General features: G+C 39.6%; 1 pseudogene; it reads right to left on the bottom strand.

The window, feature by feature from the left end:
* Positions 1 to 3,174: 3,174 nt before the first annotated feature.
* Positions 3,175 to 4,508, bottom strand: part of LOC107691096 (solute carrier family 25 member 38-A-like) — a 5,436-nt pseudogene continuing 4,102 nt past the window's right edge.

Here is a 4,508-nt window from a genome sequence, read left to right on the forward strand (position 1 = left end):
GTGTCCTCCCGCCACATAACATTCAAAGGGGGGGGGGGGGCGCTCTGGAGGTCCCTCAGGACAGACAGCGGTACCCGTTCGGAGCGCCATGGCAGAGCAGGGGACTTGGGAGGCCATGGAGGAGCGGGCACTTGAGGGCGCTCTGGAGGCGCGGGCACTTGAGGGCGCTCTGGGAGGCGCTTACGAGGAGCGGGCACTGGAGAGCGCTCTGGGAGGCGCTTACGAGGAGCAGGCACTGGAGGGCGCTCTGGGAGGCGCTTACGAGGAGCGGGCACTGGAGGGCGCTCTGGGACTGGAGCCGACACTGGAGTGAGTGCCACATGAACGTCCGGTGAGCTTTCCACATTAACGTCTGGCGGGCTTGCCACATTATCGGCCGGAGAACTTGACTCGGGAACGGCCGGCTGACTTGACTCGGGAACTGCCGGCAGACTTGACTCGGGACTTGACTCGGGAACGGCCGGCTGACTTGACTCAGGAATGGCCGGCAGAGGGGTTCCGTATCGGAATCGGAGACTCTCCAGACACCGGATGACTGTCTCCTTCTAGCCGAGGTTGGTGGTGTCTGGGAGCTCCGTGGGCTGACGGTATGTCATCCCGATCCAGAACAGCGTCGTGAGGGTTTCCCCCTCGAGGGAGATGGCGAGGGCGAGTGACACAAATGCCCTCGCGAAGACGATTGGGTCTGGGCTCGCCTGAGCCACTGTGATGAACATTGCTCGTTCCTCCATTTGGGACGGGGAGAAATGAGTGGAATGAACAGGACAAAAAAAAACACTTTTCAAAAACGGAAACAAAAACCGGGGAGAAAGGGGCCGCTTACTTTAAGTTTTGGTCCGATATTCTGTCACGGGGTGCTACGGTGCGGGAGCAAGGAGCGAGAAACGAGGAGACCAGGAGTACAAAATCAAGGAGTTTAATTATCTTTCAGGGAATCACACGTAGCACAGGAAGTAGACATCAGCAATACCGGACAAAGAAACAGGCAACTGAACACTCTTTAAATACACTCTCCTTTAAAAAGCAAAACACAGTCAGCTGTTTCAGGGAATCACACGTAGCACAGGAAGTAGACATCAGCAATGAATAGAATGGAATAATGGAAGTAGACAAAGAAACAGGCAACTGAACACTCTTTAAATACACTCTCCTTTAAAAAGCAAAACACAGTCAGCTGTGAACTCATGAGTCAGACTCTGACGTTGCCTGGACCTAAATCACCCCAAACAGAGCGTATCGTGCAAATTTGATTTCTGCAAGTGTTCAATTTTTTTTTACTCTTTAGTTGAATTCTCGATCTGACAGTATTTGCTGCGTTTCCAAGCGCTGCTGATCTGATTCCAGTAGTCACCTGATCTACAGTAAATGCATCACACAAGCAAAACCACCGTTTAACTTGCTATACCACATATTTTATATTACACATGGAGAATCCTGTTGGTTGAGATGTTAGCGATGTCTTTAAATGAGGTCAGAGAAAACTATAAACAAATGCTCCTGTAACACAGACTTAAAACATGACGTGTGAAAACATGCAGCAAAATGTGAACAATTAATGCTCATTACATTTACAATACTTATAACTTCTCACATTATTGAAAAAACTAGGCAAAGTTTAAGAGGTATATGTGTACAAAATAAATAAATAATTGTAATTGCTGTGCTGTGTTTTCTCGCCGCTGGATGTGTTCAGTGTTGTGTTTTTACTGTGTTTTCTGTCCTCTGCTCTAGATGGCGCTGCTGTGACGGACGGGTGGACCATATTAAGACACACGGGATGGATTGTCCATATTAAGACAATGGCGTGAAGCGGAGTGACTCCTCGGTTAAACACTGTGTACATTCTGTCGCAACTTCTGTTTGCTGAGAGACATAATGTCCTTAATGACGGAGTCACGAGTGTTTACACAGTGCACAAACATGTTTCCATGTTTTTAATTTTCATATTAAGAAACGTTTATTTGATTTGGATATATGCACAATCCTCAAAAAACTGAAGTGAAAGTGAAAATGAACTGAGAAACTAGGACAGTATGTTTTTGTGTGTTATCAATGAGGTTGTTCTTGTACAGGTTAAACATAAATCAGTGATTTGATGTTCGCAGGTAAAAAAGGATGAAACTAGAGCACGATCATCACGTCCCTCATTTACTGGGTTAAGATGTTCTGTTCCCTCTGAAAACCCCCAGAAAACCACAAATAATTCGCTGCTAAAGAGACTTTCATAGACAACGATGTTAACTTATACAAAAGTAAGCATTATATTCATAGTTTCCTCCACAATGCCATTACTATTGTTACTGCAATAAAATTGTATTTTTAAATAAAAATAAATAAAAATATAATTGAAATAAAAAAGATTTGGACCCACTTTATATTAAGTGGCCTTAACAACTATGTACTTACATTTAAATTAATAATTTGGTACAATGCACTTATTGTGTACATACATATTTTTACATTGTACTTATATTTGAAATATATCTGCATGTAATTACATCTGTAATTCATTTCTGTAATTACATTTATAATTACACAGTTGAGCCATCCCTTACACCTTAACCCACCCTTAAACCTTCCCATACCACCAAACCTGTCCCTAACCTTACCCGTATCCCACCTCAATAGCAGCAAAAGTGTTTTGCAATACAATATGAACACAATAAGTACATTGTACTTAATTTTTGATGTAAGTACATAGTTGTTAAGGCCACTTAATATAAAGTGGGGCCAAAGATTTTATTAATTTTATTAAAATAACAAAAGTTGTATTACAATATTTTAATTTACTAAATTAACATAAATATGAATATCTGAATGCTATTTATTAATATAATAGATTATATTAAAATGACAAAAATTAAAATAAAAGAATTAAAATATTTTATTTATTAAAGGAAAGACTGAAGTCTCGTTCAGGGTTTGCTGATGTTTACACCAATTTATTTCCTTTTCAGCGGTAACTGTGCAGTGAATATGTTATTTGGGGGAATCTATGGCACACTAGCCTATGTAGGTAAAGCTGCTTTGAAACTTACAAATGAAAAATGCTTGAAAAAGTTTTTTTTTTTTTTATGTTAATGTTCTATTATATCAGAAACATAAAACACTCAGGTAGCAAGAATATGAATGATGGAAGCGACAGTAGTTTTACTGAATATTTATTAGTGTTTCTCTATGTTGCAATAGGCTACTGAACATGTCAAACAAACATATGTAAAGCATTACACATTTTCAGCATGTCACATGTAATCGCTGCTGTCTTGTAATAGTTTGTGTACGCTCCTTTGACTCGTTTAAAGGGTTTTGCGTAAGAGACTGGAGGTCATCGCTCTTATCTTATCTTATCTTAGAAAGTCTTCATTTCAGCCGATGACCCTCAATCAGACTGTAAAAAACAGTTTGTTTCTCAGTCTCGTGTGTTTAACTATTTTATTTGGTTGCACAACATATGAAGTTATCCTATCAGTCATAACCATATTTAAATTTCAACATAATTGTACTATTCTGGACGATGTTAGAAACGTTGTATTGTTAGCACTTCTCCTGTTAACTCCAGTCAAATAGATGTAAATAACAAAAAGACTATAAAAGCAAACATATGACTGTCTTAAAGCCTCTCATAAAGTGCACATGTATAAATATTAGGCGTCATTTACTCATAAACAGACAAGAGAAGCCGAGCGGACATATTAAAGTGCATTTTAAAGTTCATATGTGTTTTCATTGAAACTCAAAACTGCGCGGATCACGGTTAGTTAAACAAACAGCGCTCGGATTTTCTGATCCACATGAACCTCGCCATCGAGGATCTCAGAGTCAAACACTAAAACATCAGACGTCCCGTGTGAAGATTTGGTTCAGTGTGTGATGTGGTTGTGATCGGTCTCAGGATTTGAGGCCCATCTGAGCCATCAGCTGCTCGTACACAGTCCACGCCAACGCCGCCATCATGGTTCTCCTGAGCGAGCGAGGAACCGCACCACGGAAAAACCCCACCAAACCGTGCTCCTGACAGACAAACAGATAGAATTTAGATAGATAGAATGTTAGAATTACATTTTCATTATTTTATTACTATTTTCAGTTTCCATTTTAATTCCAGCTTTATTTGTTTGTTTGTAATGACCCTAGCCACGGAAAAACCCCACCAAACCGTGCTCCTGACAGACAAACAGATAGAATTTAGATAGATAGAATTACATTTTCATTATTTTATTACTATTTTCAGTTTCCATTTTAATTCCAGCTTTATTTGTTTGTTTGTAATGACCCTAGTTCAAGATTCTTTGTTTGTTTTATTTTTTATCTAATGTTTATATTTGATTTTATTTCAGTTTCATGTTTCAGAATAGTTTTAGTTGTGGTTTTTGCTAACAATAACATTTCAGGTTAGTCTAATCAGATCTAATATGCACTCTAAAAAATGCTGGGTTGTTTGAACCCAACTTTGGGTCAAATATGGACTAACCCAACTTTTGGGTTAAAAATTTAATTTAAAAATTTAA

Source organism: Sinocyclocheilus anshuiensis, unplaced genomic scaffold, assembly GCF_001515605.1.
Source record: "Sinocyclocheilus anshuiensis isolate Anshui unplaced genomic scaffold, SAMN03320099.WGS_v1.1 scaffold30, whole genome shotgun sequence".
Taxonomy (NCBI): Eukaryota; Metazoa; Chordata; class Actinopteri; order Cypriniformes; family Cyprinidae; genus Sinocyclocheilus; species Sinocyclocheilus anshuiensis.